Raw genomic sequence first — 13,312 nt, forward strand, 5'->3', positions numbered from 1 at the left:
GTGTACATTGTAACCAAGGTACCAAAATACCCCAAAGAAAGGAAACCAGTATATTGAAGAGATATCTGCTGTCCTATGTTTGTTGAAGCACTGTTTACAATAGCTGAGATTTTGAAGCAACCTAAGTGCCCATCAAAAGATAAATGGTACATATACACAATGGAGCACTATTCAGCCATAAAAACAATGAGATACAGTCATCTGCAACCACATGGATGGAACTAGAGATCATTATGCTAAGTGAGATAATCCAGGCACAGAAAGACAAACACTACGTGTTCTTACTTACTGTGGGATCTAAAAATCAAAACAGTTGAACTTATGGACACGGAAAGTAGAAGAATAGTTACCAGAGGCTGCAAAGAGTGGTGAGGGGTAGGAATGGTTAATGGGTACAAAAAGTAGTTAGAAAGAATGAATAAGGCTGACGTTTGATAGCATAACAGGGTGACTACAGCCGTTAATAACTTAATTTTACTCTTTAAAATAACTTAAAGAGTGTATTTGATTGTATGCAAGTCAAAGGAGTTAAATGGTTGATGGGGTGGATATCCCCATCATCTTTGATGTGCTTATTTCACATTACATGCCAGTCTTAAAATATCTCATGTCCTCATAAACATATACATCTACTGTATACCCACAAAAGTGTTTTAAAAAAAGAGATTAGCATGGCCCCTGAACAAGGATGACAGGCAAATTCATGAAGTGTTTCATATTTTCAGCTGCTCTTGCCATGGTGGAAAAAAGTTGATAACTATGTGGTAATATGAATATGTTACCTTGTTTTATAATAGTACCAATTTTTCTCTATCTGTGTATCACAAAACATCCTGTTGTATATGTTAAATATACAAAGCAAGATTTATTTAAATAAAACATATAAATACTGGGGAAAAACTATTATTCATATTTTTAAAAAGCTGTGACATGGACTTAAGGAGTCATAAAATGTCAAGGAAGGCATTAAGAGGTCTCTGAAACTTAACAACTTAATTATTTGCATAGAATTAGGAATAAAGAATCCTCTTGGGAAACATACTTTATAATGCTCCTCTTCAGTCTTTCTTATTTTTGACTAGTTATTAGGGTATATGTGTTGTTACAGTGACTGAATTAGGTGGGATTTTTAGGTTTTGAGGGTACATTTAGAAGAAAAGAGTATTGACTTCTAACTTTGGAGTTAAGTTTCCTGAGTTTGATTTGATTCTTAGTTATTTACCAGCTGTGTGACACTGGCCAAACTTCTTAATCTCTCTGTGCCTTAGTTTTCTCATCTTTAAAATGAGTATAATAGCAGTGTATACCTCAAAAGATTATTATAAATTATATGAGGCCAGGATTAAGATGGCAGATAGGAGACAGGACTAGCTTGCAACTCCCACTTGGACGAACAGAGCAGTGTGTGGAGACTCACAATGTGAAATTTTGCTCAAAGAACTACTGCAGGAACATACCAGGAAAGCTGAAAAAATACACAAACCCTTTGAAGCAACTGGATCACCACTGTAGGCTCCCTGAGATGCTGGAAAATGGTTAGTGGGCTTGCTTTATCAATGGGGAGGCTCGTGGTCTGGGGAAAGTCCTCAGCCTTGGTTGTCAATGGTTGCCTGGAAATAGAGTTGGTGCTGTTGAGGGGGGAAGAGTGGGAGTGAGACTGGCCTCTAGGACTGCAGGTGGCATGAGAGTGAGGTAAGGCCTGTGACTGCCAGCTTTCCCCCACCTCCCTGGTGACCTGTATGACTCAGCAGAGGCAGCCATAATCCCCCTGGAAATATGACTCTATTGGCCTGGGAACCACACTCTCATGCCTCAAAGCAGCCACAGCAAGCCCCACCCAAGGAGAAGCTGAGCTCAGACAAGCCTATCTCTGCCCCAACCTGATGGTCTTTCTCTACCTGGCCTGGTAGTCAAACACAAAGGTCATAATCTCTTACGTATTCTATGGTCCTGCTTACCACTTGAGAATCCTGAATACTTAACCCGGTATCCCTAGGACAAGTTTGCAGCCTCCCTATAGAAACAGAGCTGATGCACTCTTGAAAGCACCACCTTCTAGCTGGAGGCCAACCAACAAAAAATCAGCATAAACACACACACACACACACACACACACACACACACACACACGCACACACACAAAAGCACAACAAAGGACCCTCACAGAGTCAACTTCACTCCCCTACTATTTTCACAGGAGCAGGTGCTGGAATCCACGGCTGCAAGACCTCAAGATGGATCACAACACAAGACTCTCTGCAGACACTCCTCAGTACCAGTATGGAGCTCAGTCGCTTCACTTGGTGGCTAGACCCAGAAGAGCAAAAGCAATCACTACAGTTCAGTTCTCAGGAAGTGCCATTCTAGAGAAGGGAGGAGAACACAACATCAAGGGACAACCCTGTAAGACAAAAGAATCTGAACAGCAGCCCTTGAATTCCAAATCATTCTTCTAACATAGTCTACCCAAATGAAAAAGAACCAGAAAAACCACTCTGGTAATACGACAAGACAAGGTTAACATCTCCAAAAGATCATACCAGCTCATCAGCAATGCATCCGAACCAGGACGAAAGCTCTGAATTGCCAGAAAAACAATTCAGAAGGTCAATTATTAAGCTAATCAAGAATGCACCAGAGAAAGGTGAAATCCAACTTGAAATAAAAAACATGATACAGGATATCAAAGAAAAATTATTCATTGAAATAGAGAGTACAAATAAGAAATGATCACCACTTCTGGAGTTCAAGGACACACTTAGAGAAATGCAAAATGCACTAGAAAGTCTCAGCAAACTAATCAAACAAGCAGAAGAAATAACTTCAGAGCTTTAAGACAAGGCTTTTGAATTAACCTAATCTGTCCAAGACAAAGAAAAAGGAATTTAAAAAAAGAACAAAGCCTCCAAGAAGTCTGGGATTATGTTAAATGTCCAAACACAAGAATAATTGGGGTCCCAGAGAAAGAAATCTAAAGGGTTAGAAAACATATTTCAGGGAATAATTGAGGAAAACTTCCCTGGTCTTGCTAGAGATCTAGACATCCAAATATAAGAAGCTCAGAGAACACCTGGGAAATTCATTGCAAAAAGATTATCATGTAGGCACATAGTCATCAAGTTATCTAAAGTCAAGATAAAGGAAAGAATTTTAAGAACTATGAGGCAAAAGCATTCTGCTCAGGTCATGGGTGTACCAAAATCAAAGAAATCACTACCAAAGAACTTATTCATGTAACCAAACACCACCTGTTTCCCAAAAGTCTATTGAAATAAAAAATAAAATACCATTTTTGCTTTAAAAAACCAATGCCAATCTTTTCATCTTTGGAGGAAGTTTGAAAATGTATTTATCTTTTATTAAAATGTTTATACTAACATGTAATAAATTTGTAATTCTTTTTAATAAATGAAAAAAATATTTTTTAAAAAATTAAATGTTATTTGTAAAACATTTAGAATAATGCTTGTCATATAGTTAGTGCTGCCTAAGTGTATATTAAATAAAAATTAAATATCAGAAAAAAACGTATAAACATTTTCTTCTCATAATATAACTTAGGATGGGCCAGAGTTTAATTTTATGATGCTGGATGGCATTATGAGATCAAAAAAGCACCCTAAGATTTAGTGTGCCTAATGTTGTCTTTTATTGTGTATCATAGAACATTAAAGGATGATGGCTGTAGAAAAGGCAAGAAGGAGATTGAGGAAATGATTTGGTCTGATTAAAAATGTATACTCTTGGCCGGGCGTGGTGGCTCACGCCTGTAATCCAAGCACTTTGGAGGCCAAGGTGGGTGGATCACCTGAGGTCAGGAGTTCAAGACCAGCCTGACCAACATGGTGATACCCCATCTTTATTAAAAAAAAAAAAAAAAGTATACTCTTAGATAATATTTTTAGGGAGAAAATAAGTTTTATTCTTACACTTTCAAGTTATCACAAAGCATAAGTTAATGGAACCAAAATTAATGGGGTTTAGCAAGGATGTTTTAAGCTAGTAAGATCTGACACGTTAAATTGAGGTTATAGATCAAATTAAAATATACAGAACTCATTTGGGAAACAATTCATTCTATTTTATGCTTCCAAAGTCCTCTTTAGCACATCAAAGAAGACTTTGCCATTTATTAGTTGTGTGATTTTGGGAGAATCACTCAGATTACCTAAAGGTTTTTTTCTTGTCAGTAAAATAGAGTTGACAAGAATTCCATAGTTTATCTCCCAAATCCCGTGTCATCCCACATTGCTGACAGGGCAATTATAAATATAAGAGTAAACAGTAGAGATATCCCACATTCCTTACAGGGCAATTATAAATATAAGAGTAAACAGTAGAGATATCCCACATTCCTTACAGGGCAATTATAAATATAAGAGTAAACAGTAGAGATATCCCACATTCCTCACAGGGCAATTATAAATATAAGAGTAAACAGTAGAGATATGTAGATAAAACTGAGTATATATCTTGATTTGAATGTCCCTGACAGCAGATCATGAGACAATTATTTGGGAAGAGGAGATTTATTGACAGGTTATCTATGGAAACATAAAGAAGAGAGAAGGGAGTATAATAGTGAAAAAGAGGAAAACCAATAAGGAGCTGATTATTCCTGTGGACAGATAGGCTCAGTCTCCCTGTAAACCCTATGACTGACAATGCAGAGTGAACTAAAGAATTGGCTTTTCTCATGGGATAGGTGGCCAGCACTTTATAATATAGACCCCCATCCCCTACCAGTTAAAGTTTTTCTTTGATGACATTATAACTCCTGATTGGACCTGCAGAAAGAAGGCCTGAGGCAGAAAATCAAAGAGGCCAGTTTGCTTTTGCCTTGGCATTCCAAGAGCGTGCAGGTTACCATCCAATATTGCTATAGGTGAGACCAGAAGTAAACCAAGAAGGTGTAGCACAGACAATAACAGCATCAGCTATATGTGAGTAGAATTAAGTTTGTAGTATTGCATAGGAAGTAATAATTCACTCTGGTCTATCAATGACTTCATTTGCTGGGTTGTGCTGCAATGAAGTGCTTATTTATTCTTTACAGAGCTCCCACGCGCGTCGAAGGGGAATCTGGAGGGGATATCCATATAGGTAAGGAGTGGTGGGTTTTTAACCTTGGAGTTATTCCCGCCCCATTCATGTTCTCGTCCAATGAGAGGAGTTCTTTCAAACTTCTGCTGGAGTGACTGATCTTCGACTCTGATATCGGATTGGCTGCTAGGTCTGCAACAGAGGCCCTTCCTCCCAGGGCTTTTTGCAGACTTTTTGAACAAAGCAGTACACCTGGATTTTCCACCTAGCCCATGCGTGGGAAAGTCAGACAAAGAACTCTAGGTTCCTGGATGGGGGCGTGGATGGAGGCGATGGTGCTGGGAAAGTCCTGCCTTTGAAGCCATGCCCCTCATGGACCCACACTGTGCCTCAGTAATAACATCCAGAATTTATTACATATTATAGAAATCAGTGCCTATCATGGGCCAGAGACCCATACTGAAATCATTTATAAAATATCTTTTAAAATTCCCAACCCAAGTAAGAGGCAGAATCAGAATTCAGATCATTCTATCCCCTATTAATACACACACTACTCCACTTTTGTCACTGTAGTGATAAGAGCACTGTAAATTCTTGTTGCCTATAAAAAATAGGCTGGGTGTGGTGGCTCATGCCTGTAATCCCAGCACTTTGGGAGGCAAGATGGGCAGATTGCTTGAGCTCAGGAGTTTGAGAACAGCCTGGGCAACATGACAAAACCTGGTCTCTACAAAAAAATGCAAAAATTACCTCGGCATGGTGGCTTGTGCCTGTAGTCCCAGGTACTTGGGAGGCTGAGGCAGGAGGATCACTTGAGCCGGGGAGGTAAAGGTTGCAATGAGCCAAGATCTCACCACTGAATTCCAGCTTGGGTGACAGAGAGATATTCTGCCTCAAAAATAAATAAATAAATAAAAATAAAATAACATAAGCAGCTCTAAAATTTACAAATTTAATACTACTATAAACATATAAAGTTAATGAAAACAAAAAATTAAAACAAAGTACAATATTTTTGAGCTTTTCTACAGGATATTTACATTATTCATAAGTCATTTACCTGAATCACAGACTTAACCACATTATCTTTCGCCACTTTCAGCCTAGATCTATCCTTCTCCCAGCAGTGGTGGTGAATAGTCACCCAATGAAAAAACATAGGCTGTATCAAGAAAACTGACAATTCTACTTAGGAGGATTAACTATGCAGTGGTTATTGAAACAAAGATAAGATTATTTTCAAACTTGTCAGCAAGTGCATCCAGGGATAAATCCAGGTTTTGTGGTGGTTGGAGCTTGTTTGATTTGCACAGCCTCTTTAACAGAGGAGAATATAAAACTAAAAAAAAAAAAAAAAAGGTATGAAATGAAAGGGAATATTTATTTAAAATGGGAAAAGAGATCAAAACAAATTCACAAAATTCAGAAAAAGAATAACTTACTTAACTGTCTGACACATTTCTAAAATGCATTTAGCCCCTATATTTCTTGTCTATACAATTTATTCCCTCGTCATGTGACAATGATTTTTGTATCATCATTTTCTATAGGAAGTATTATTTTCTATAGATAATGCTATCATTTTACAAGCATAGCTGACTGAATTTTTAAATATATACTTCAGCTTTACAACTTATTAATATCATATACATTCTTAAAAAGACTGTCATGTTTGTGATGCCTCTTTTAAGGTTACTTTATAGGTGAGTTGTAAAATGTCAGGACACCTACAATTTTCCTATGCAGCTTCCAATCTTAAATAATATTTGGCTTGATCATACAGTCTTTTTATGTCTTTGTTAGTGCCATATTATGAGTTTTGAGATCTTTCATCAATAACACTATTTCCTTTCAAAACAGCTAGAAATTTTAAAAGTTACAGTGTATTTATATGATTCATTCATCTTTATTAATTGTATTATAAAATTATAAAAAGGATTATTTGATATTTCTATTCAAAATGTATCTCTTCTTCATGAATTACTGTTTTAGTTGTTTTCTGAAAAAATTACTTTTTTGTTAAGCTTTCTAGAGATATGTTCTCTCTCTGTTGCCCAAGCTAGTCTTGAACGCCTAGCCTCAAGTGATCTCCCACCTAGGCCTTCCAAAGTGCTGGTATTTCAGGTGTGAGCCATCATGCCTAGCCACAACTTGCTTTTGATGTTATAATAATTTCTATTGATTTTTAACATGTACTTTTATAACAGCTATAGTTCATTATTTTATTTTTTAAATTCCACATATTAGTAACATTATGTAGTGTTTTTCTTTGGGTTTCTGGCTTATTTCACTTAGAATAATGTCATTCAAGTTCATTCATGTTGTAGTAAATGACAAGAGAAGATAAAGGGAAAAAAACAATGGTTACCAGGAGTGGGAGGTGGGGAATGGATACAAATGGATACCAGGAGTGGTGGAGGTTGGGAGTGGATACCAGGAGTGGTAGAAGTTTATGTTAAAGGATACAAAGTTGTAGATATGCAGGATGAACAAGTCTGAATATCTGATGTACAGCATGAAAACTACAGTGAATAAAATAATCTAGTTTTCCAAGTTCTTCAATAAAGATATTTAATAAAGATAACAACAGAAGGTAACTTCCATATACATCCAAATTAGGTGTCCATATTTCATACTTCTTTCATTTATGGAACAGTTTGAAATTCTTTAAGCTGAAAACTTCAACATCCCACTTTCAGCACTGGATTGATTATCCAGTCAGTAATTTAACAAAGAAACATTGGACTTAATCTGTACTGTAGACTAAATGGAAGTAATAGAAATTTACAGAACATTTCACCAAATGGCTGCAGAATATACATTATTCTCCACAGCACATGGATTATTCTCAAGGATAGACTGCATGTTAGGCCACAAAATCAATTATTAAAAATTCCAAAAAGTTGAAATTATATCATCATCTCTGAACACAATTAAGTAAATCTAAAAATCAATAACAAGATAAATTTTGAAAACTATACAAACACATGGAAATTAAACAATATGTTCTTTATTGACCAGTATGTCTATGAAGAAATCAAGAAGAAAATTTAAAAATCTCTTGAAACAGGCAATAATGAAAACAGAATACATAAAAATATATGGAATCCAGTGAAAGCAATTCTAAGAGTAAAGTTTATAGCTATACATGCATAGATGAAAAAAAAAAAAGAAGAAAAATCTCTAATAAAAATCCTAACAGTGCATTTTAAAGAAATAAAAAAGCAAAGGCAAACCAAACCTCAAATTAGAAGAAAATAAATAAAATAGATCAGAGCAGTAATCAATAAAACTGAAACAAAGAGAACACTAGAAAAGATCAATGAAACAAAAAGTTGGTTTTTTGAAAAGATAAACAAATTAGACAAATCTTCAGCCAGGCTAATTATGAAAACAAAAGAGAACACCCAAATAAAATCAGATATGGAAAATGAGCCATTATAACTGATAGCGAAGAAACTCAGTGGTCCAGCACAGGCTACCATGAGCAACTATGTGCCAATAAATTGGAAAGCCTAGAAGAAATGCATAAATTTCTAGAAACAAACAACATGCCAATATTGGACTACGAAGAAATAAAAAATCAAAGCCATAATAAAAACTTCCAGCAATGAAAAGCTTGAGACCCAATTACTTAATTGCTGAATTTTACCAAACATTTAAGAAAGAATTAATACCAATTCCACTCCAACTATTCTGAAAAAATGAAGGAGGAAGGAATATTTCTACACTTATTGTATGAAGTGAGTATTACCCTGACACTCAAACGAGATAAAGACATAACAAAAAGAAAAAAGCCACATGATAATATCACTGATTAATTAATATTGATGCAAAATTCCTCAACAAAATATTAGCAAACTGAATTCAATGATGCATTAAAAAGATGGAAGAAACCATGTAATTATTTCAATTGATGCTGAAAAAGCATTTGATAAAATTCAACATCCCTTAATAACAAAAACCCTTAAAAAACTGGGGATAGAAGGAACATACCTAAACAAAATAAGAGCCATATATAACAGGCCCACAGCTTGTATCTTATTAAATGGGAAAAAACTGAAAATGTTTCTTCTGATGTCTAAAACTTGACAGAGTGCCCACTTTGACCACTGTTATTCAACATAATAATGGGAGTCCTAGCTAGAGAAATCAGATAAGAGAAAAAAATAAAAGGCATTTAAATTAGAAAGAAGTGAAATTGTCCTTGTTTGCAGATGATATGATGTTATATTTGGAAACACATAAAGACTCCACCAAAAAACTTTCAGAACTAATAAGCCAATTCAGTAAAGTTGTGAGATAAAAAAGTAAACATACAAAAATCAGTAGCATTTTTATATGCCAACAGTTAAAAATCTGAAAAAAAGACTATAAAAGGAGGCAGGAGAATTGCCTGAACCCGGGAGGCGGAGGTTGCAGTGAGCCGAGGTCGCGCCATTGCACTCCAGCCTGGGTAACAAGAGCGAAACACCGTCTCCAAACAAAAAAAAAAAAAAAAAAAAAAAAAAAAACAAGACTATAAAAGTAATCTCATTTACAATAGCTCCACATAAAATTAAATATCAGGAAAATAACTGAACAAAAGAAGTGAAGGATCTACACAATGAAATTTTTGCAACATTGTTGTAAGATATTGAAGAGGATACAAAGAAAGGAAAGATATTAATATGTTCATGGATTGAAAGACTCAATATTGTTAAAACGTCCATTCTACTGAAAGCAATATACAGATTCGATGTACTCCTATCAAAATATCAATGACATGCTTCACAGAAATAAAACAAAATCCTAAAGTTTATATGGAACCACAAAAGACCCAGAACAGCCATAGCTATCCTCAGCAAAAAGAACAAAACTGGAGGAATCTCATTATCTGACTTCAGATTGTACTACAGAGCTATAGTAACAAAAATAGCATGGTGCTGGTATAAAAACAGGCACATTGACCAACAGAACAGAATAGAGAACCCAGAAACAAATCCATACATCTGCATTGAACTCATTTTCAACAAATGTGCCAAGAAAATACATTAGGGAAAGAACAGTCTTTTCAATAGATGGTCCTGAGGAAATAGCAACCATATGCAGAAAATGAAACTATATCCCTATCCTTCATCACATGCAAAAGTCAAATAAAAATGGATTAAAGGCTTAACTCTAAGACCTTAAACTATAAAATTATTAAAAGAAAACACTGGGGAAACACAAACTTCACATGTGCTCACTCATTTGTGGGAGCTAAAGATTATAACAATTGAACTCATGAAGAAAGAAAGTAGAAGGGTGGTTACCAGAGTAGACAAAGGAGTATAGATTGTTAATGGGTATAAAAATATAGTTAGATAGAATGAATAAGATCTTGTATTTGACAGCATGACTTGGTGACTACATTAAACAATATTTTATTGTACATTTTAAAATAAATAAAGGAGCATAAGTGGCTTGTTTATAATACAAACCTGATGTGATTATTATGCATTATATGCCTGTATCAAAATATCTCATGTAATCCATAAATATATATACCTACTATGAACCCACAGCAATTAAATAAATACCAATTTTTTAATGTTGAATTTGCTTATGTAATTTTTATATTACATACATTTTGGAAAAAAACATTTATCTGGCCTTACATGATCCCGTAAGTGATAGTAAATGTCTTAGTCAGCTCCTGCTGCTATAACGAAATACTTGACATTGGGTAATTTAAAAACAATAAAAATATATTTCTCACAATTCTGGAGTCTAGAAGCCCAAGATCAAGATGTCAACAGATTCAGTGCCTGGCAAAGGCTTTCTTTCTCCTTCATATTTGACATCTTGTGCTGCATTCTCACATAGCAGAAAGTGGTGGAAGGGACTAGGGCAGTCTCCTCAACATCTTTAACAGGAGCACATATTTTATTCATGAAGGTGGAGCCCCCATTACTTAATCACTTCCCATAAGACCCCACTTATTAATACTATTACATTGAGTATTTAGGTTCCAGCGTGCATTTGGGGTTTGGAGTTTGATGGTTAATTTTATGTGTTAACTTAGCTGGATTATAGGAGACCCAGATCACTAGTAAAGCATTGTTACTGGGTGTATTTGTGAGGGAATTTCCGAAAGAGACTGGTATTTGAAGCAGTAGATTGAGTACAGAAGGTCTGCCCTCACCCAATGTGAGGGCACCCTCCAATAACCTTGAAGGCCCAGACAGAATAAAAAGGTAGAGAATAAAGGAATGCTCCCTTTTTCTCTTCTGGGTTGTGACACCCTTCTTCTCTTGCCCTTACACATCAAAACTCCAGGTTATTTGACCCCTGGACTCCAGGATTTGCATCAGTGTCCCTCCAGGTTCTCAGGCCTTCTGCCTCAAACTGGTAGTTATAAACTGTTAACTAAAAGAGTATAAACCACTATAAACTGTTGTAAGCGTTCTGCCTCACACTGACAGTTATCAACCGTTAACTGAAAGAGTATAAAGCGCTCTAAACCGTTATAAGCCCCCTGCCTCACACTAACAGTTATCAACCGTTAACTGAAAGAGGATAAACCGCTCTAAGCCGTTATAAGCCCCCTGCCTCACACTGACAGTTATCAACCGTTAACTGAAAGAGGATAAACCGCTCTAAACCGTTATAAGCCCCCTGCCTCACACTGACAGTTATCAACCGTTAACTGAAAGAGGATAAACCGCTCTAAACCGTTATAAGCCTTCTGCCTCAAACTGACGTTATTAACCGTTAACTAAAAGAGTATAAATCACTGTAAACTGTTATAAGCCGTTATTAACTGAAGGCATGGTTCTGAGGCCTTCAGACTTGGACTGAGCCTTGTTACTTGCTTTCCTGGCTCTTCAGCTTTCAGGCAGCCTATTGTGGGCTTTCTCAGCCTCCATGATCTTATAAGCCAATTCCCTAAAATAATCTCTTCTCATGTATTTCTAAGTATATATCCTATTGGTTTGTCTCTCTGGAGAACCCTGAATAATACAGGGGGATGCCAACATTCAGACCACAGCAGTAAATATTTAAAAACTAATAAATACAGAAATAACATTTTTTTCTATTTTAAAATATATTTCTGTGTTTATCTTTTAATTTATTTTTATAGAATAAATTTGAATACATTTTAGGTATACTACCTGATGTCTTGATAGACATATACAGTGAATTGATTACCACAGTCAAGCTAAGATATCCATCTCTTCATCTAGTTATTTTTGTGTGTGCATGTGCAATGAGAAAACCTGAAATCTATTCTCTTAGCAAATGTTCAGCATACAATAAAGTATTTTTAACTATAATCATCATGTTGTACATTAGATCTCTAGACTTACTTAGCCCACATAACTGCAACTTTGCTTTGACCAACATTTCCCCATTTCTCCCACCTCCTGGCCCCTGGTAACCACTGCTCTACTCTCTCCTTCAATGTACTCATCTTTTTTAGATTTCAAATATAAGTGAGATCGCACAATGTCGTTCAGATTCATTCATATTACCACAAATGGCAGGATGTTCTTTACAAGGGCTGCCCTCAAGAAAAACTGTCTTACCAGAGCCTAATCTATTGGAGTTTTATTAAAGTCTAACCAATTTTGGGGAAAAAACAATTCCAGCCCTCTCTTGCCCTCCAGTTCCACCCATGGGAAAGGCTGCCATGGAGGTCTCTGAAATGCCTTTGAGGCCTTTTCCCCATTGTTTTGAATATTAACACTTGGCTCTGCTTTAGTTACAAAAATATGTCTAGAAAGTCATTACTTCACAGACTGCTTGAATTTCTTTCCTAAAAAAGGTTTTCCTTTATTTGCCACATAACTAGGCTGCAAATTTTCCAAACTTCTATGATCTGAGCATAGGGAGCAGAGGCTGTTAAAAGCAGCCAGGTCATTTCTTGAATGCTTTTTTGCTTATAAGTTTCTTCTACCAAATATCCTAGGTCATCAATCTCAAGTCCAAACTTCTACAGATCCCTAGGGCATAAACAGAATGCAGTCAAATTCTTTTCTAAGATTTTACACATGTGACTTTCACTCCAGTTTTCAATAAGTTCTCCATTTCCATCTGAGATTTCATCAGTCTGGATTTTACTGTTCATCACTATCAGCATTTTAGTAACAACCATTTAAACAGTCTCTAAGTAATTGAAGCTTTACTTCATCTTCCTATCTTTTCCTGAGCCATCCACACTCTTCCAGTCTCTGCCTGTTACCCAGTTTCAAAGCTTTGATAGACTCATTAGGAGACTGGACAAGCTGAGGAGAGAATATCT

General features: G+C 35.9%; 1 pseudogene; it reads left to right on the plus strand.

Moving 5' to 3' along the window:
• Window positions 1–623: 623 nt before the first annotated feature.
• Window positions 624–723, plus strand: LOC116556846 (annotated as a pseudogene).
• Window positions 724–13,312: the final 12,589 nt, after the last annotated feature.

This window comes from Sapajus apella, unplaced genomic scaffold, assembly GCF_009761245.1.
Source record: "Sapajus apella isolate SASKATOON/1434 unplaced genomic scaffold, GSC_monkey_1.0 scaffold17, whole genome shotgun sequence".
Classification (NCBI taxonomy): domain Eukaryota; kingdom Metazoa; phylum Chordata; class Mammalia; order Primates; family Cebidae; genus Sapajus; species Sapajus apella.